The following is a 21,790-nucleotide window of genomic DNA, read 5'->3' on the forward strand; positions in this document are numbered from 1 at the left end:
CCTTGCACCTCTAGGGCTCTGTCCTCTGATGTCCTACCCATGGAAATTGACCATGTCTTCCAAATCAAACTCTTGCCTCCAGGCAGGCCAATATCTGTACTCTAAGACTCCTTGCTCATTCCTGTCTCTAGCTACCTGGAGCTCCCTGCCCCTTTAAAAATGTGCCTATTCTTCAAGCCAGACTCTTCCTTGGAGCCTTTCCTGATGACTTCAGCCCATGTTAATTTCATGTGTTAGCCATAGGACTAATTTAACGCTTGATCTTGTGCTGACACATTCTTGACTACTGTACTGGCCTATGGCTGCTCTTTCCAACTACTGAGTGTGCAGGACAGAAACTATCTTCTGCATATTCATATCCACACACCCCCACTATGGTGCTTAGAATAGTACCAAACTTGTAGTAGGTGTTCAATAAACTCTTGTTAATCATTTGATTTCCATACTGAGTTGAATTGTTTTGGTTTCTTGTAGCGTTGCTGTATGCTAGTGGTTTCTAATCTTCTCAAATATGAGGATCTCCCCATGAGAAAAGTGGTATCTTGAGTATTGGTTAGATTGAGAAGACACATGATGATAAAAGGCTTTTATATAACTTATCTTTTATTCATTCTCAACAAAGACTGCACACATTTGAGAAACAGTAGTGCCCGTATATGTGAGAGAGAAGGGATAGCCACTGAGTACTGGAAAATGCTTGCTGCAGACGTGGTTCATGAACTCCTTGCTATAACGGTATAATAGAGATCTCATGACTTCATGGCCCAAGATTGAGAACCAAAGGAGTATGCAATTCAGCATAATCCTTGCAAGTACCTAATCCAGACATCTCTCTGCAGCTATCCAATCCTGATTGCATTTACGATGTTTTGTGGGCCAAGTGCAGTGCCTCACACCTGTAATCATCCCAGCACTTTGGGAGGCTGAGGTGGGTGGATCACCTGAGGTCAGGAGTTCAAGACCACGCCTGACCAACATGGTGAAACCCTCCCTACTAAAAATACAAAAATTAGCCGGGCAATGGTGGCGGGTACCTGTGGTCCCAGCTACTCGGGAGGCTGAGGCAGGAAACTCACTTGAATACGGGAGACAAAGGTTGCAGTGAGCCAAGATCGCGCCACTGCACTCCAGCCTCGGCCATAGAGTGAGACTCAGTCTCAAAAAAAAAAAAGATATTTTGTGAAACAAATGAATAGATACAACAGAAAACGAGAGGTTAGAGGAATTTATATGATCATAATGATTGCATAATGACTATAATGATGATATAATAATTAATAATATATTATTGAGCACTAGTTGCTAGGTGCTTTTGTCACTTTACCTGCTGTGTATTATGTAACCCTTACAGGATAACGATGAAGTATCATTATCCCCATGAGGAAACTGTGAGCAGGGGTCATTGTGGAAATGGAAAGGGCCAAGTTTTGTATTTGGATAGATGAGGTACAAAATAGCACCAGCAGAAAAACGAAATGTGGTAGATCCATGAAATGGAATATTATCTAGCTATAAAAAGGAATTGAGGACTGATCCATGCTACAATAGGAATGAACCTCAAAACATTATGCTAGCTGGGCATGATGTTCATGCCTGTAATCCCAATGCTTTGGGAAGCCAAAGTGGGTAGATTGCTTGAGGTGAAGGTGGGTGGATTGCTTGAGACCAGGAGTTTGAGACCAGCCTGGCCAACATGACAAAACACTATCTCTACTAAAAATACAAAAATGAGCCAGTTGTGGCGGTACATGCCTATAATCCCAGCTTCTTGGGAGGCTGAGGCATGAGGATTGCTTGAACCCAGGAGGCAGAGGTTACAGTAAGCTGAGATGGAGCCATTGCACTCCAGGCTGGGTGACAGAGCAACAAAAAAACCAACAGAAAACCATTATGCTGAGTGAAAGAAGCCAGTCACAAAAGGCCACATCTTGTATGGTTCCATTTACATGAAATGTTCCAAACAGGTGAAGCCATAGAGGGAGGAGGCAGATCAGTGGTTGCAGGGACTGGGTCTGGGGAACTAGAAGTGACTGCTTAACAGGTGTGTAGGGTTTCCATGTGGGGTGATGGAAAGTTCTGGAACTAGATGGTGCTGATAGTTGCACAACACTATGCAGATACTTAATACCACTAAATTGTACACTTGAAAACGAGTACATTTTATGTTATGTGCATTTTACCACAATTTACAATAAAAGTCAAAAAGAGCAACTACAGGCCGGGCGCGGTGGCTCACGCCTGTAATCCCAGCAATTGAGAGGCCAAGGTGGGTGGATCGTGAGGTCAGGAGTTCAAGACCAGCCTGGCCAATATGGTGAAACCCCGTCTCTACTAAAAATACAAAAATTAGCCGGGCGTGGTGGCAGGTGCCTATAATCCCAGCTACTCAGGAGGCTGAGGCAGGAGAATCGCTTGAACCCGGGAGGTGGAGGTTGCAGTGAGCCGAGATCACACCACTGCACTCTAGCCTGGGCAACAGAGCAAGACTCCATCTCAAAAAATAAAAATAAAAAAAGAGCAACTACAGCCCATGTGGAAACAGGATCCCAGAGGCAGGGGTGACCATGCAGACAGAAGCTGGGAGACACAGGTGGGAGTGCTTCAGAATGTCTTCAGGCCTGGGCTGGGTACAGTGGCTCACTCCTGTAATCCCAGCACTTTGGGAGGCTGAGGTCAGGAGTTCGAGATGAGTCTGGCCAACATGGTGAAACCCCATCTCTATTAAAAATACAGAAATTAGCTGGGTGTGGTGATGGGCACCTGTAATCCCAGCTACTCAGGAGGCTGAGGCAGAAGAATCACTTGAACCCAGGAAGCGAAGGTTGCAGTGAGCCGAGATCTCGCTGTTGCAGCCTGGGCGACAAGAGAAAAACTCTGTCTAAAAAAAAAAAAAAAAAAAAAAGTCTTCAGGCCTGGAGTGAGAACTGAAGCCATGATCTCATGAGACAGGGCTGTCATCAGCCTGTGTGGGCATCTATATAAAGGATATACCACTTTGTAAAAGGATCCAACACACTGATGAATGGAACCTGCTCACTCTGAGTCCAGGCATGGGTGATCTAAAGCAGCAGGTGCCCTCCAGCAGCCGGTCATCTCTCCTAGCTACACAAAACTCTAGCCATCTTCTCTGGTCATGGGACAGCACCCATAAGAAATTCCCCCAGCCCCCCAGTTCATTTGCCCCTGAAAGCAGACCATGTGCCCACTTGTTTTTCTTCTCAGCAGCAACAGAGCAGATGTCCTTCCTTGGCGGTCCTGCTTTCTAGAACCGCTTTCTGTTATATCACAAAAACAGTGACTATTGCTGAGAAATTAGTCCACCTGTTCCTGAAGAGCTTCCAGGAGTCATGGTTGGGATATGCTGATTCCTAGGGGCACCAGGAGGGAGGAGGAGGCTGGTTCTCAGGGTCGGCAGAGGCTGCCACTCTGCCTGTGCCCTGTGCTTGCCTGGCTCTCTTCCTGCCACAAGGCCAGTGGCTAAGGAGACTAAGGGTGCTTGTCACTGCCTCATTACACGTGAAGGCAAGTGACTATGACATGTACTCCATGTTCTTTCTTTGGTAAGGGAGCTTTTTTTTCCTAGTAGAGTCAAGCCTCTTAAAAAGAATACACCATAGTTCAATCTGTTTCTTTTGTGGATTTCAAAAGAGATGCTTTATTCAGTTCAGAAATATGTGGCAACAGCTGGAGAAGCTATTCCTAAGGCAAAGAACAAAGACTTGCAATTATTTATAGTGTGGGTTGGGAAGAGAGAAAGATGGAGTGGAAGAAGACTGCAAATAGCGTGGTGAAAAAAATGGCGGCTCTCCTTTATACACCTCTTCAGTGGCCCACTGCGTTGGCCCATCCCTCCCTCCCCAGCTTTCTGTCTGGGCCCACCTTTCCCCAAAACACATCTTCTATATCTTTATCACCTAGAACCATCACTGCCTCAATCCAAAGCTCTCATCTTCAGGGTCCCACCGCATGCAGAGTCCAGCCCCTGCTTTCCAAGGTAAAGTCTTGCTGACCCTGAGCCAGGTGCCCTTCCACCACCTTCCAATCCCCTACATCAATTTCACCCATGGCCTCTGAGGATAATGGTATAACTCAAAGGAATGACAAGGATTTCAGATGCTAGTATTTGGTAGTAGAAATGTTTTGAGACAGGTGGGGGTCTTTGTCATCCCCTCACTTTATATTGCACAAGTGGCCAATTGAACCAGTAGGGAGGCTGGGCATGGTGGCTCACGCCTGTAATCCCAGCACTTTGGGAGGCTGAGACAGGCAGATCATCTGAGGTCAGGAGTTCGAGACCAGCCTGGCCAACATAGTAAAACCCTGTTTGTACTAAAAATACAAAAATTAGCCAGGTGTGGTGGTGCACACCTGTAATCCCAGCTACTTGGGAGGCTGAGGCAGGAGAATCACTTAAAGCTGGGAGGCGGAGGTTGCAGTGAGCCGAGATTGTGCCACTGCACTGCAGCCTGGGCGACAGAGTGAGACTCCATCTCGGGGCCAGGGGTGGGAAGGAAGAACCAGTAGGGAGATGCATTATTGAAAATTGGGGAGTGAGACCCTCTCACTGGTGACTCCTCCTGGGGCCAAGTCCGTGACGGATAGAGCAGTTTGTATAGCCATACAGGTTGTGACTTTTCTTGAAAGTGCCTGGGGACTGACCACAGCACAGTTCTCCAGAGAGGCTTCTCTGCCCTTAGAGTATCTGGGTCCATACTCGCACTCAGGCCCATGTTCAGCTGAGCGCCTTCCCCTGCCCACCTGCCCGCCCCCCGCCCCCCACCCCCCGGCTTATTCCTCCGACTTCTGCACCTACCAAGGTTTCAGCTTGTACCTTCAGCCTGAGGCTGACCACTCAGCTCACCTGTAGGAACTTTTCTCCCTTGATCATTCCCAGGGGAGAGAACAAGTTGGCCTACTGAGAGGGAGTGGGTCAGCTGTGGTCAGAAGGCGGTTTTACTGAGCTCGCACTGGGAAAATTGGAGAAATTGCTGGGTTGGCACAGGGCGTGCTGCCCATGAAACACTCTCCAAGATTAACTCATACAATTTCAGATTTCTGTGTCAGCTTAAAAAAATAGCCTTAAATCTATAGAAGCAGAAAATAGATTGGTGGTTGCCTTCGGCTGGGGAAAAAAAGAGATTGGCGTAAATGGGGGGGTGATTGCTAACAGGTCTGGGAGTTTCTTTTGGGGTGATGAAAGGTTTAAGGCTGGGGACAGTGGCTCACACCTGTAATCCCAGCACTTTAGGAGTTCAAAGCAGGAGGATTGCTTGAGTCCAAGAGTTCAAGACCAGCCTGGGTAATATGGTGAAACCCTGTCTCTACCGAAAAAATATGAAAATTAGCTGGGTATGGCACGTGCCTGTGGTCCCAGCTACATGGGAGGCTGAGGTGAGAGGGTTGCTTGAGGGCAGGAGGTGGAGGTTGCAGTGAACTGTGATTGCCTCACTGGACTCCAGCTTGGGTGACAGAGCAAGACACTGTCTCAAAAAACAAAAACAAAAACAAAAAAACAAAGAACATGTTTTAAAATTGTGGTGAGGTTGCAAAGCTCCTGAATACGCAAAAAATTATTGAGTTACACCCTTTAAATAGGTGAATTGTGTATGTTTGAGAATTACATCTCAATAAAGCTATTTGCTAAGCCTCATGTTTCCCTCCAAAAATAATTCAACACAGACAGTCCCCACAAGGCAGGCTTGTAGACAGCTTGCCCACCCTCACCTTCACCCCATCTCTCTCTACTTGGCGTTCAAGGACCCCCCCCAACCTTTTTTTTTGAGACAGAGTTTCACTCTTTTTGCCCAGGCTGGAGTGCAGTGGCGTGATCCTGGCTCACTGCAACCTCCACCTCCCGGGTTCAAGCAATTCTCCTGCTTCAACCTCCCTAGTAGCTGGGATTACAGGCATGCGCCACCACACCCAGCTAATTTTGCCTCTTCCTCCAAATGTTGATTACTCATTTGACTCTTCCTACCTTGTATGATGTCACTTGTATCCAGTGGTGTTTTAGTAAGTGTTTAACAACCAGCTTTCTTGAAGAAAAAGAAAAAAAAAAAATCCTAGTGTGTAGCGTTTGCCAATGTTTATAATATAAATATTCCCCACTACAGCCAATGTCAAGCTGTTAACCTGATGGCACTGAATGCAGAGCTAGGAAATGCCTCACAGGCCACCATTATGTAGCATTTCTACCATATAGATGTAAAAGGCCCCAAGAGCAGACATGATAGTAAAGCATCAGAAAATGATTAGGAAGTGGCTAGGCACCATAGTTCATAGCTCATGCCTATAATCCCAGCCCTTCAGAAGGCTGAGGCAGGAGGATCACATGAGCCTGGGAGTTCAAGACCAGCCTGAGCAACATGGTGGGACCTCATCTCCAAAACAACCAAAAATTAGCCAAGCATGGTGGTGCGCATCTGTAAGTCCCAGCTACTCAGGAGGCTGAGGCGGGAGGATTGCTTGAACTTGAGGTCAAGGCTGTAGTGAGCTGTGATGGCGCCACTACACTCCAGCCTGGGTGACAGAGTGAGACTCTGTCTCAAAAATAAAAAATAATTAGGAGGTAATGAGCTTTGAGTATGTATTACCTTTGCTTTTTAATATAACTTATTAAATTATGTTTATATGATTTAATTTCTAATAATGGCTGTATTTAACAACTGGCTCACAAACTTCCCGAAAATTTAACACTCAGCTCCTATAAGCTTGTGTGAGCCAACTCCAGCCTCAGGATGAGTACCTGCCTCATCCTGACCACTGCTGCAGGCCTGTCCTCTTGCCAAAAGATGTCATTTCTTAGAAGGCAGACTGGATACTCTATAAGGACGGGATTGTGTTACCTTGTTGATCATTGAATAACCCATGTGGCCCATGGCCAGCACATCCTGGGTACTCTCAGTACATATTTGTGGAATGAGAGTAAGGGACTTTCCTTGTAAGCACAGTGACAGTTAATGAATGCTTAGCAAGTAACAGGCTTCTATAAATATTGGCTGATTGAATAGTGGAAAATAATGGAATAAAAGAAAATTTAATGTATTTAGGTCTTTAGCTTATTTATCTTTATGAGTTAGGTAAAGGTAAAAGATGTCTATTCTGCTGTGGGCACAGAGCAAGCTCTCTCTGCATTTGGGGTACGGTGTAAGGAGAATGAGAGAAGATGAAGAGCAGAAGAAAGGAGGCTGCTTGATGCAGGAGGTAGCTTTAGAAGAATTAAGGCCAGCAAATGGGACTACCTCCTAACCTACTGAAGAGAATAGCAATTTAACAAAGGAGGTCACATGGTGTGGGGTCAGAGTTTCCAAACACTTTTAAACAAATGCCCTTCACTGGCCAGGCACGGTGACTCATGCCTGTAATCCCAGCACTTTGGGAGGCTGAGGCAGGCAGATCAGATCACTTGAGCTCAGGAGCTTGAGACCAGCCTGGCCAACATGGTGAAACCCTGTCTCTACTAAAAATACAAAAATTAGCCGGGCATAGGGGCATGCACGTGTAGTCTCAGCTACTGGAGAGGCCGAAGTGGGAGGATTGTTCAATCCCGGGAGGTCGAGGCTGCAGTGAGCAGCCACTGTACTCCAGCCTAGGCGACAGAGACCCAGTCTCCAAAAAAAAAAAAAAAAAAAGGCCCTTCGCTAATAAGCATAAAAATCTCCCTTCTTTTCTTAGAGATTCTGATCTGTTCCCTTAGGGGAATATCACCATTGCCTTAGAATGAGAATTATTCCTACTCAGTTCTGGGTATCCCCACCAACCCAGGAGATCTGCAGTTTTATTTAGGAAAGCATAGCATTTTGGGTCAGTTGGGCTGAGAGTCAGGCCATGAAAGTCTAAGCCAGGGCCAGCAGGCAGCACACGTGATTTCCAGGTCTGCCCTTGCCCTTGGACTCGCTGTGCCACCTTGGGCAAGTTGCTACCCCTCCCTAGGTCTCAGTTTCCTCACCTTCGACATCCTCGCCTTTAGCTAGAAAATGAGATGGTTTCTACAAAATTAGCCGGGCATGGTGGCACATGCCTGTAATGCCAGCTACTTAGGAGGCTGAGGCGGGAGAATCACTTGAACCCGGAAGGCAGTAGGTTGCGGTGAGCCAAGATTGCGCCATTACACTCCAACCTGGGCAACAAGAGCGAAACTCCGTCTCAAAAAAAAAAAAAAAGAAAAGAAAATTAGATGGTTTCGAAGTTTCCTCTCAGCTCTAACATTTGATGAGCCCAAGTTCAATATTCATCCTGACCCAGATTTTAAAGATAATGTACTTAAAATAGTACAAAATTTGAAAGTGATCAGTTATCTCCTCCGCTTAGAAATGTCATCGCTGGCAGTGCATTGGTGGGTGTTAGGGGCTATTTTGGTGCCTGGGTGTTCAGAAGAGGAGGAAGAGAGGGTGGAGAGATTACCAATTCAGTAACCTCCTCACGACTTTTGAGGCTAAGTCAATGCTTGTCTTGAATGCCTAATCCAAACAGCTGTGAGTTGTGGAGGTGTGTTAAAATGGTGACAAAAATAGCAACTGCTTTCTTTTACTGGGTACCTACTTAGGACCTTGGACTTAACATGACTTCTCTCTGATTTCCAAAACAGCTTCTCAAGGTGTACCATACTCTGATTCCCATTTTAGGTGAGCATTGACATTTCTTGCTCGAGCTTGCAAGGCTGGATGAGGCTGGAATTCAAACTCCAACCTGACAGCATCCCATCTTCTTCCACTGTGGTAATAAGGTGTGGTCCCCAGACCAGCAGCACCAGCCTCCCCGGAAGCTGAGAAATGCTAATTCTTGGGCCTTACCCCCAGGCCTGCTGAATCAAGAACTCTGGGAGTGGTGTCCAGGAATCTGCATTTTAACAAGCTCTCCAGTGAATTCTTTTTTTACCAATTTTATTTTGGCCAGGCACGGTGGCTCATGCCTGTAATCCCAGCACTTTGGGAAGCCAAGGCAAGTGGATCTCAAGCCCAGGAGTTCAAGACCAGCCTGGCCAACATGGTGAAAACCCGTCTCTACTGAAAATACAAAAATTAGCTGGGCATGGTGGCGCACACCTATAGTCCCAGCTACATGGGAGGCTGAAGCAGGAGACTCTCTTGAACTCAGGAGGCAGAGGTTGCAGTGAGCTGAGATCATGCTGCTGCACCCCAGCCTGGGCAACAGAGTGAGACTCCATCTAAAAAAAAAAAAAAAATTTATTTTATTGTGGTAAGAACATTTAGCATGAGATCTATCCTCTTAACAAAGTTTTATGGGTATCAATAAAGATATTTGATAGATCAGTGAGGTAACTGTGTTAACATCATTGTTGGCTATGGCTATAGGTACAATGCTGGGCAGAAGATTCTATAGCTTATTCATCTTGCTTAACGGAAACTTCATGCTCCTGGGTTAGGAGCCCACTCTTCACCCTCAGCCACCTCCCTGACCCCTAGCAACCATCATTCTACTACTGGATTATCTAAATTTTACTCTTTAAGAAACCTTATGTAAGTGGAATCATGTGATATTTGCCTTTCTCACTTCATTTGAGAGCCACTGTGAGGTTAGGCCACCTCTCGGCGATAGCCTGGCCAGCAGCCACACTGTGGAGATGCTCAGAAAGCAAGCATCCCTGATGCCCTTACAATGATAGGACGTTTCCACCAGGACATTGGAAGTCATGCACTCCTGTGCTGCTGGGCCACATCCTAACACTTCAGGGATGTTCCAAATGCCACACAAATCATAAAATTGGCTTATGGACGCATTCTTGAGTTGAGTCAAAGTAAATCATCAGATATTTGATAGATCAATGGGGTAACTATGTTAACATCAATCTATTGTACATTTCTTTCTGGGGAGGACAGGCTCTTGCTTTGTTACCCAGGCTGGAATGCAGTGGCACGATCACGGTTCACTGCAGCCTCAAGCGATCCTCCCGTATCAGCCTCTCAAGTGGCTGGAACCACAGGTGTGTGCCACCATGTCCAGCTAATTTTTTATTTTTTTAGAGATGGGATCTTACTATCTTGCTCAGGCTGGTCTCAAACTCCTGGGCTCAAGCAATCCTCCCACCTTGGCCTCCCAAAGTGTTGGAATTAGAGCCGTGAACCACTATGCCTGGCCTTATTGTGTATTTCAAAATAATCAGAAGAGAATAATTCAAATGTTCCTAGCATAGAGGAAAGATAAATGTTTAAGGTGATAGATATCCCAGTTACCTTGATTTGATTATATGAATGTATCAAATTATCACACGTGCCTCAGAAATATGTATATCTATTATGTATCAATAAATTTAAAACTGGCTGGGCATGGTGGCTCATGCCTGTAATCCCAGCACTTTGGGAGGCGGAGGCAGGTGGATCATCCTGGCTAACATGGTGAAACCCCATTTCTACTAAAAGTACAAAAAAATTAGCCGGGCGTGGTGGCGGGCGCCTGTAGTCCCAGCTACTCAGGAGGCTGAGGCAGAAGAATGGCGTGAACCTGGGAGGCGGAGATTGCAGTGAGCCACGATAGCACCACTGCACTCCAGCCTGGGCGACAGAGCGAGACTCCTTCTCAAAAAAAAAAAGTAATTAATTAATTAAAAACTATAAAAATATTAAATAAGTGAATATAGTTTTAAAAAATAAATCCCCAGAGATTTTCTGATTTGACTTTCTGGCACCAGTGAAGTGATCATTGTTCAAGGCTTCTGGAATGTCCTACTGTTAAGTTCTCTGTGAGGCGATGGATGAAGTCCAGTATTAGGGTGAATTTAAATCCTTCTCGAGAAAGTGTCCTTTTGTCTTGTGTCCAGTAGTGAACTTCCCTCGTTTTAAGACGAGCAGATCATAATATCTAGAATTTTGTACATTGATTTCTACCTGGACTCATTGCTCATACCTGCCGCCCTGCCCCCGCCCCGGAACTGTCCATGGGAGCCAAAAGGAAAGTGGCATTGGGGGTAGAGGCAGGTGTGAATGGCAGAGGAGCAGTGGTGTCCGCTGAGAGACTGTGGAATGTCAGCAGAGTTTGGTTTTCTTCTTGTTAGGGTAAAGTAGGGGCTCACAGGCTCTACAGGGCATGGATATGGGGAATTGCATGTGGTCTAGCAGATTTGTGCATCTGCTTCTGGGGATGGGAGGATGCTGCTGGGACCCCCTCCAGTTTGTGTGTGTGTATGTGGTTTTTTTTTTTTTTTTTTTTTTTTTGAGACTGAGTCTCACTCTATCACCCAGCAGTGGCGTGATCTCAGCTCAATGCAACCTCCGCCTCCCAGGTTCAAGCAATTCTCCTGCCTCAGCCTCCCAAGTAGCTGGGATTGCAGGTGCCCCCCCATCACGACTGGCTAATTTTTGTATTTTTAGTAGAGATGGAATTTCACCATGTTGGCAAGGCTGGTCTCGAACTCCTGACCTCAAATGATCCACCTGCCTCAGTCTCCCAATGTGCTGGGATTACAGGTGTGAGCCACCCTACCCGGCACTCCCTCCGTTCTTGATCTTGAAAGTGCAAAGATACCCCCATGTGTCTCTCAGGCCCAAGGGAGAGCAACTTAATGATTGGTCCTTAATGAGGACCCTGCTCCTGTAGGCTGCTTGGGAGCTGCTGCCAGTCACCCAGCTTCATCCACGCACTCCATACTGCTCCCAGAGCAGATGAAGTTGCCAGAGAAAATTCTCACACCACATGGGCTGGCCTCATTTCAAATTCCTGGTCTCAGACTGCAAATGGGCTATCAACACGGCCTAGCAATCCTTCCCCCTTCTCCTTTTAGCCTGCTTTGCTGCACTCCAAGATAAGTATTCTGTGCCTTTTCCTCCCTCCTCCTCCGTCTCCATCCCAGCTCTGCCGATGACCCTGTCGCAGGCTTGGCTGGGAAAATAGAAGCCAACAGATGGGAGCTCCCTCCTCTCCCCATCACCAAATACACACGCCTTCCTACATCTACTTCTGCATAAGGCCTCTCTTTCTTCTCTTATACCAGAGCAAATGTCTCTACTCCTGCAAAGGCAAATCCTGCAACTTGTAGTCTGGATCCCATTTCTTGTTGCCTACCCCAGAAATTCACACCTGCTGTTTCTTTCTTTCTCTCTTTATATATCTCTCCTCTTCATCAGCAAATCAGCAAACGTTCACTCTCTCCTGTGTCATTGCCATCAACCTACAGCCCTTCTCTGCTCTCTCTCATCATATATATAAACACACACACACACAAAAACACATATATGAAACACACACGCACATATATATATACACACATACATACATGAAAGTTTTGGAACATTCCCTTGGCTCCTCCCCCACTTCCAGCTCTCACTTCTGCGCATGTCTGTGCAGGCTTTCTCCTCTCCCTCGCCTCCCATTCCCTCCTCTGCCTACTCCAATTTGGCTTCCGCCCACCATTCTACAGAGCAGTAGTGCTCAACCTAGGATGATTTTGTACCTGGGGGCATCTGGCAGTGTTTGAGAACCTAGGGACATTTGGCAATGTTTGAGAACATTCTTTATTGTTGCGACTGGGGAAGGGTGTTGGCTACCAGCATCAAGTGAGCAGAAGCCGGAGATACTGCTGAACATCTACAATGCATAGGACAGCCCCCCACGACATGGAATTATCTGGCCCCAAATGTCAGTAGTGTTGCAATTGAGAAACCTGGATGTAGGGGCTGCTCTTGTCAAGGTTACCAAGAGCGTCCATGACGCCAAGTCCGAGAAACGGCTTTCCACACTCATCACACCCAGCTCATCTCTCTTGGTTTCCATGACACTTCTCTCTCCTGGTTTTCCTCCTGTCTAGTGGCCATTCCTTTGCAGGTTCCTCCTTTGCCTGACTCTGTCCTGGGCTCTCGAATTTCTCTTTCCTTTGTCTTCCAAATTGGCCTGTCCGGTGACTTCAGATCATTTCTAAGCTGGCTCTGGAGTTAGACTGTCTGGTTGGAGTCCCAGCTCTCAGCTTCCCCGCTGTTGTCTATAGCCACAATTTCTCCCCTGTGATCTGGCAGCCTTAGTTTTTTCTTCGGTGAAATGGGGGTATAACAGCACTTACTGCATAGAGTTGTGATAACTGAATGAGGAAATCCAAGTACATCTTATGACACAGAGTTTAATTCGTATTAGCTGTTATTTTTATTTATAACTTCTATTACATAAAAATTGCATTATTGGCTGGGCGTGGTAGCTCATGCCTATAATCCCAGCACTTTGGGAGGCTGAGGTGGGAGGATCTCTTAAGGTCAGGAGTTCGAGACCAGCCTGGCCAACATGTTGAAACCCCGTCTCTACTAAAAATACAAAAAGTAGCTGGTGGTGCATGCCTGTAATCCCCGCTACTTAGGAGGCTGAGGCAGGAGAATTGCTTGAACCTGGGAGGCAAAGGTTGTAGTGAGCCGAAATCGCACGACGGCACCCCAGCCTGGGTGACAGAGTGAGACTCCATGTCACCAAAAAAAAAAATAAAGAAAAAAAAATGCACTACCGTTTTACTTTTCACCAGACAACTCAAGAACAGGTGCTGAGGACTCACCAGATCACATCGAGATAGGTGTTTAATTCAATTTCAGTGAAATGACAGCAACAGCAAACCACTGGCTGACCATGAGCCCTGTGCCAGGCCTGGTACTAAGTTTTTTTCCTGAGGTGCAAAGCAGGATTTCTGCTCCAGAGAGCTTGCTCGTGGTGAATAAACAGGAGAGCAACATAGAGGAATACGTGGAAAAGTCAGGCAGCTATAATAGGTGCCCAATTATTAAAACACCAGTAGTTGCCAAATAGTATTCTATGAAACTCATTCTTCAGAGATGCTTCAAGGGGCGTCCTCAAACTCTTGAATTCCAATTTCTGTTTTAAAGTATATTTTAAACTACAGTCAGACATGACTTAACAAGGATAAGTTCTGAGAAATGCATCATTAGGAAATTTCCTCATTGTGCAAATGTCGTAGACTTTGCTTACACAAACCTGGGTGACATAGGCTACTACACATCTAGGCTATATGATATGGCCTATTACTCCTGGGCCACAAACCCATACAGCATGTGACACTGACTACTGTAAGCAATTGTAACACAGTGGTAAGCATTTGTGTACCTAAACATGTCTAAACCTAGAAAAGCTACAGTAAAAATATGGCATTATAACCTTACAGGGCCGGGCGCGATGGCTCACGCCTGTAATCCCAACACTTTGGGAGGCTGAGGCGGATGGATCACCTGAGGTCAGGAGTTCGAGACCAGCCTGGCCAACATGGTGAAACCCGGTTTCTACTAAAAATATAAAAATTAGCCGGGCATGATGGCGTGCGCCTGTAGTCCCAGCCGCTTGGGAGGCCGAGGCAGGAGAATCACTTGAACCCGGGAGGTGGAGGTTGCAGTGAGCCAAGATCTGCCATTGCACTCCAGCCTGGGCAACAAGAGAGAAACTGTATCCCCTCCCCTCAACAAAAAAACTTATGGGACCACTGTTGTATATACAGTCTGTCATTAACTGAACTGTCATTATATGGCACGTAACTATATTTTAAAACTGTAGTTAAAAAAACTAACTTTGGCCAGGCATAGTAGCTCATGCCTATAATCTCAGCCCTTTGGGAGGCCAAGGTGGGCAGATCATCTGAGGTTGGAGTTTGAGACCAGCCTGGCCAACACGGTGAAACCCCGTCCCTACTAAAAATACAAAAATTAGCCAGGCATGGTGGTGTGCACCTGTAATCCCAGTTACTCAGGAGGCTGAGGCATGAGAATCCCTTGAACCCGGAAGGTGGAGGTTACAGTGAGCAGAGATGCGCCACAGCACTCCAGCCTGGGCAACAAAGCGAGACTCTGTCTCAAAAAAAAAACAAACCTCACTTATGAATATATTGAAGGCGAAATTTCAAAACAGTGGAGATCATCAACACATTAAGTTCTGTTTCAGGTTAATAGATTTTTGTCCAGGCTGTAATGAAGTGTCTGCTTCCCTCTCTATTAAATAAAGGAAAATCCTGATTCACCCAGATAAAAGTTGCAAGAGGAACTATTTTTGACAGCGTTATTGAGATATAATCCACATGCCATAAAATTCACCCGTTTACGTTTAAAGTTTTGGTTTTTACACAGTTACAATTTGTAATTGCTTATCTGAGTGAATCAAGGTTCTCTTGAGTTTGTGCAAAGAAAAATGCAAATTTAGAGTGAAATGAGGATGCTAGGAGATGGTGCCTGAATGTCCACAAGTGTCCATAGCATCAATTTTCAAATTTTTATGTACAAGCAAGCTAAAACATTTCATTTGGCTGCCTTTCTAAGTAATCATATACATTTGAACATACACTGTTCTTATATGTTCTCGTGTCTTATTTCATACTAACTGAAAACCTTTCTTTTGACTGGGTGTGGTGCTCACACCTGTAATCCCAGCACTTTGGAAAGCTGAGGTGGGTAGATCATCTGAGGTCAGGAGTTCAAGACCAGCCTGGCCAATGTGGTGAAACCCTGTCTCTACTAAAAATACAAAAATTAGCCGGGGTGGTGGCTCACACCTATAATCCCAGATGCTTGGGAGGCTGAGGCAGGAGAAATCGCTTGAACCCAAGAGGCAGAGGTTGCAGTGAGCTGAGATCGCACCACTACACTCCAGCCTGGGCAACAGAGCGAGACTCCATCTCAAAAAACATAAAAAAATAAAAACCCTTCATTTATCTGCTTGATATATTGAGATTGCAGCTGAGAGTGAGTGTGAAGAGATTCTGTTTGACACGTGTTTACTGACTCTGTGCCATGTGTCAGGCTCTGTTGGAGGCTCTGGAACTCAGCCATGAACAGGCAGACATGAAGACCTGCTCTTGTGAAGCTTAGATTCCAGCGCAGGGAGACGGAGACTAGCTAGAGAGAAAACAATGGAATGGTGTATCAGATGGCGATAAGTGCTGTGAAAACTAAAGCAGGTCCAGAGGGATGAGGAGCTGGTGGGGGTGGGAGACATGAGACAGGGAGCTACTTTATGGAGGGCGCCAGGCCAGGCCTCACTGAGGATGTGACTGTGGAGCAAAGATGTGAAGGAGATCAGGGAGTGAGGCTTGTGCTTGCCAGGTGCTGCTGCCAAGGAAGCCTGAAGCCCTTGAAAGGCAATAAGAATGAGAGGAGCTCAGAGAAGCGAAAGCAAAGGGAAGGGTTTGTGACGCAGATGAGAGCTGGGAGAGAAAAAGGCTTTGGTGAGCAGAGGAGTGGGGTTGGTCTTCTGGGGGGTGCTGGGGGAGAAGGCAGTAGGAGCAAATGTGTGCAGGTGGAAGTGTCTGCATGGTTCTGGAAACAAGGAGTCGATTGATTGGCTGATTAGCTCAGTGAGGAAGCAATAGGGCCAGGCGGGAGCCAAGCGTACAAGTGTAGGGTCAGTCCCTGTCCTTGTTTAAAATTTTGGTATTGTGTTCATCGTGGAATTTTTTCGTTAACTTTGATTTTTAAAAAATTAGCATTCTTATTGGTTACTGAGTTGTTTGGTGCTCCCTTAAACTTTGCACCAGTTTCATCCTAGTTTTAGCCCTGGGAGCAGAGTCTGTGTCGATAAGTTCACAGTCCCTAGAGGAGGGCCGTCTAAGTCTTTAGACTTGACTCTGTGGTCACTGGAAAGGCCCTTGAAGAATTTTTTTTTTTTTTTTTTTTTTTTTTTTTGTGAGATGGAGTTTTGCTCTGTTGCCCAGGCTGAAATGCAGTGGCATGATATTGGCTCACTGCAACTTCACCTCTCAGGTTCAAGGGATCCTCCTGCCTCAGCCTCCCTAGTAGTTGGGACTACAGGCGTGTGCCATCATGCCCGGCTAATTTTTGTATTTTTAGTAGAGACGAGGTTTCATCATGATGGCCAGGCTGGTCTCGAACTCCTGACCTCAGGGGATCTATCCACCTTGGCCTCCCAAAGTGCTGGGATTTACAGGCATGAGCCACCGTTCCCAGCCCCTTGAAGAATCTTGAGCAAATAAATGATGTAACCAAAATATCCTTCGGGGACGATTGGTCTAGAAGCAGTGTGGAGGATGAGGAAAGGGACCAGAGAGCAAGGACCTGTCAGGAAATGGATTGTGATGCTCCAGGCCCACGGTATAGGAACAGGAGGTGTGGGAAGGAAAACTGGCTGTTCCTTGCCTTTCGTGGGTCTTTGCCTGCCTCTAAACCACCCCCAAAATTCATCATTTCCCAAACGACTGAACAGACATAATGAATGCGGGCCTCGTGCCTCTTTCTGTTTTTATTATGACTGACTTGTGCAAAACAGGAAGTGCTACCGTGACAATGGTATTATTTGTGGCTGAGAAATGTACTTTTGAAAACTCAGCAAACCCTGGAACCCTTGCACTGAAGCCTAGTTGTGCGTATGGAGTCTCCCCGTTGGGTGGGCTCCGTTCCAACAGGGACCATGACTTTCCTCTGCTCCAATAGCAACATGGACTCAAGAGCCACTGTGTTCCTAGGACAGGGGACAAGTTGCTTCACCTTTCAAGAAATTCCAGCTAGTGAGGGCCTGGCACTGTTGAGGGGAGTGGCTAGCTGGGTGCCACCAGGCACCATGAAGACAGTATGATTTATGAGCAGGTCACAGGAAACCCTCCCTGCCCCAGGCTTTTTGGTCCTAGATCAACGTTTTCATCAGCGGTAGTTAGTGGCTGCAGGCTGCAGGGAACATACCGGTAATTCCCTGAGGCAGAAGTGGATCAGAAAGTAGGTAGTTGGGTTCTGATGAGGCTCCTCTTCCTGGCTCCCAGATGGCCACCTTATCACTGTGTGCTCACAGGGCAGAGAAAGAGAGAAAGGAAGATCTCTGGGGTCTCTAAAGGTACTGATCCCAGAAGACCAGGGCCTCATGCTCATGAGCTCATGTAACCCTGACTCCCTCCCAAAGCCCATCTCCAGAACCCATCACATTGTGGGTTAGAGCTTCAACACAGGAATTTGGAGGGGATATAAACATTCAGTCCACAATATTCCCCATTTTCAGAGCCGACCACGTCTGGAGGCTTCATATCTAATTCAAGTTGAGGAACCTCTTTGGGAAAAACATCTTGAGTTCCTGTTTCTATCAGCTCACTGAATCCCTTCAATTGCCTTCTCTTTTTGAACTTTTAAATAACTACGATTACTTGGCATACAATTGTTACCTAGGTTTAATTTCTTTTTTTTTTTCCCCCTGGAGGGGGCCTCATTTTAGCTAAGCAATTGCAAACAATAGCTTGATTATACTTTCTACATTCTTTTGACACAAGCAATTGCTTCTCTTCCCAAGCACACTGTGAACACCAGCTGAATATTGTAATATTTCTCTTCCTGAGCAATTTTGCCCGGATCTCACCCACTGAAGAAACCAACTGTAAATATTAATATTTGGCATTCCTTGCACCTCTGGCCATACACACAGTTTAACCTTCTGAGGCTCTGCATCTCATCTTTAAGCCTTAAGAAAAAATGGAAAAGGAAAGGCTAGGGCATGTTGCAAGCCCTGCTTGGTTTCAAGGAATCCTCCAAGCTCTGCTTGGTTTCATTTTCTTTCTGTCTGTCTTTTTTTTTTTTTTGGATACAATTTTCGCTCTGTCACCCAGGCTTGAGTGCAGTGGTGCAATCTCAGCTCACTGCAGCCTCCACCTCCAGGGTTCAAGCGATTCTCCTGCCTCAGCCTCCCTAGTAGCTGGGACTACAGGCGCCCGCCACCATGCCCGGATAATTTTTGTGTTTTTAGTAGAGACGAAGGTTCTCCATGTTGACCAGGCTGGTCTCGAACCGCTGAAATGACCTCAAGCCATCCGCCTGCCTCAACCTCCTAAAGTTTTGAGATTACAGGTATGAGCCACTGTGCCTGGCCAATAGTTTGGGTTCCTAATCAAGTTTTTTCATTGTAGTAAAATATGCATAATGTAAAATTCAATCATTTTTAAGTGTAAAATTTGGTGGCATTAAGTACATTCACAATGGTATGCCACCATCATTACTATCCATCTCCAGGACTTTTTCATTTCAAACAGAAACTCTGTAGCCATTAAACAGTATGTAACTCCTTGTTCTCCTTCTGCCAACCCTTGGTAACTGCTATTCTACTTTTGTCTCTATGAATTTGCCTAACTCCAGGTACTTCATATAAGTGAGATCATACAATTTGTGTGTGTGTGTGTCTGGCTGATTTCACTTGGCTTGATGTTTTTGTCTTAGTCTGTTAAGGCTGCTAGAATAAAATACCATTAATAGAGTGGCTTATAAACAACAGAAATTTATTTCTCACTGTTCTGGAGATTGGGAAGTTCAGGATCAAGGTGCCAGTAGGTAACATGTTTGGCGAGGGCCCATTTTCTTTTTATTTTTCTTTATATATATGTGTGTGTGTGTGTGTATGTGTGTGTGTGTGTGTATATATATATATATATTTATTTATTTTTTTTTTCAGACGGCGTCTCACTCTGTGGCCAGGCTGGAGTGCAGTGGCACCGTCTCGGCTCACTGCAACCTCTGCCTTCCAGGTTCAAGTGATTTTCCTGCCTCATCCTCCCAAGTATCTGGGATTACAAGCGCACACTACCACACCCAGCTAATTTTTGTACTTTTAGTAGAGATGGGGTTTCACCACGTTGGGCAGGATGGTCTCAATCTCTTGACCTTGTGATCCGCCCTCCTTGGCCTCCCAAAGTGCTGGGATTACAGGCGTGAGTCACTGCGCCTGGCCTTTATTTATATTTTTTAAAACTTACTAGGCTATCACTCTCAGATCTTAGCGAGGGCCTACTTTCTGATTCATAGATGATGCCTTCTGGCTGTGTCCTCACAAGGTGGAAGAAACAAGGCAGTTCTTTGGGGCCTCAATGCCATCATTAGGGCTCAACATATAAATGTCGATGTATGAAGTTTGGAGGAATACAAACATTCAGACCATACAGCCTTCAAGTTTCATCCATGTTGTAGCATGTATAGGAATTTCATTCCTTTTCATGGCTGAATTGTATTCCACTGTATGTATGTATCACATGTTGTTTACCTACTCATCTGTTGGACACAAATTTTTTCTACCTTTTGACTCTTGTCTAATAAAGCTTAACATGGCCTGGCGCAGTGGCTCACGTCTGTAATCCCAGCACTTTGGGAGGCTGAGGCAGGCGGATCACCTGAGGTCGGGAGTTCAAGACCAGCCTGACCAACATGGAGAAACCTCTACTTAAAAAAAAAAAAAAAGGCAAAATTAGCCGGATGTGGTGGCGTTTGCCTGTAATCCCAGCTACTCGGGAGGCTGAGGCAGGAGAATCACCTGAGGTTGGGAGTTTGAGACCAGCCTGACCAACATGGAGAAACCTCTACTTTTAAAAAAAAAAAAAGAAAAAAAAAGAAAATGCAAAATTAGCTGGGTGTGGTGGCATACGCCTGTAATCCCAGCTACTCGGGAGGCTGAGGCAGGAGAATCACTTGAACCCGGGAAGCGAAGGTTGCAGTGAGCCGACATTGCACCATTGCACTCCAGCCTGGGCAACAACAGCGAAACTCTGTCTCAAAAAAAAAAAAGAAAGAAAAAGTTTAACATAACAGATGGGATCTCTCTCCTTTGTGAGCCTGGCATCAATTTAACAACTACCTTTTGATTAATTCTATTTCATTCTCTGGAAACATGACACCAAACAGAGCAACTTAGACGCAGGGCTCTGCAGGAAAGCTGGGGCTGGAGAACACACACAATGGGTAGCTGTGGTCATTAGGGACCTTCGCAGAGCGATGCCTGAGGGTCCAGCAGGTCAGAGATGGCACCCTGGGTGGGTGAGGCTGCATGACATGGGGTTTTTGATTCTATAATAAAAGACACCTTTCACTTTTCACTTTAACCCGTTCATTTATTCATTCACTCACTCACTCATTCCAACATTATTGAACACTTACTTAAAAAAAATAAAAAAGAACAAGATGCATAATAACAAAAGAGAAAAAGAAGCAAAAACAAAAAAACGAAACCAAAATAAACAAATTAAAAAAAAATAGGCCGGGCACGGTGGCTCACACCTGTAATCCCAGCACTTTGGGAGGCCAAGGTGGGCGGATCACGAGGTTAGGAGATCGAGACCATCCTGGCTAATAAGGTGAAAACCCACCTCTACTAAAAATACAAAAAATTAGCCAGGCGTGGTGGCGGGCGCCTATAGTCCCAGCTACACAGGAAGCTGAGGCAGGAGAATGGCGTGAACCTGGGAGGCAGAGGTTGCAGTGAGCCAAGATTGCGCCACTGCACTCCAGCCTGGGCGACAGAGTGAGACTCCATCTCAAAAAAAAAAAAAAAAAAAAAAATTGGCCTGGTGCAGTGGCTCATGCCTGTAATCCCAGCACTTTGGGAGGCTGAAGCAGGTGGATCACAGGGGCAGGTGTTCGAGAGCAGCCTGGTCAGTATGGTGAAACCCCGTCTCTACTAAAAAATACAAAAATTAGCTGGGCGTGGTGGCGTACACCTGTAGTCCCAGCTACTCGGGAGGCTGAGGCAGAAGAATCACTTGAACCTGGGAGGCAGAGGTTGCAGTGAGCCGAGATCGTGCCACTGCACTCCAGCCTGGGTGACAGAGCAAGACTCTGTGTCAAAATAACAACAACAGCAAAAGTTATACATGAATTTTTGACTGCACGAGGTTCAGCGTTCCACGTTGTCCAAGGGTCAGTTGTACGGGGTCCAAAGGTAAGTCCTGATGGCTTTGAAGCAGGAGAAAAACAGATCAGGAGAAAATCATGGTCATAGTCAACATCTTTTGAGCACTTTCTAAGTGCTGATGCTGTTCTAGTGCATAATGCTTATTATCTCAGTCAATCCTCAGAGCAGCCAAGCAAGATAAGTGAGGAGGAAACAGGCCTAG

At 45.9% G+C, this 21,790-nt stretch overlaps 1 protein-coding gene across 3 annotated transcripts in view; it reads left to right on the forward strand.

The window, feature by feature from the left end:
- Positions 1-21,790, forward strand: part of DGLUCY (D-glutamate cyclase) — a 166,463-nt gene that overhangs the window by 31,621 nt on the left and 113,052 nt on the right. The gene's annotated exons all lie outside the window — the stretch shown is intronic.

This window comes from Theropithecus gelada, chromosome 7b (genome assembly GCF_003255815.1).
Source record: "Theropithecus gelada isolate Dixy chromosome 7b, Tgel_1.0, whole genome shotgun sequence".
Classification (NCBI taxonomy): domain Eukaryota; kingdom Metazoa; phylum Chordata; class Mammalia; order Primates; family Cercopithecidae; genus Theropithecus; species Theropithecus gelada.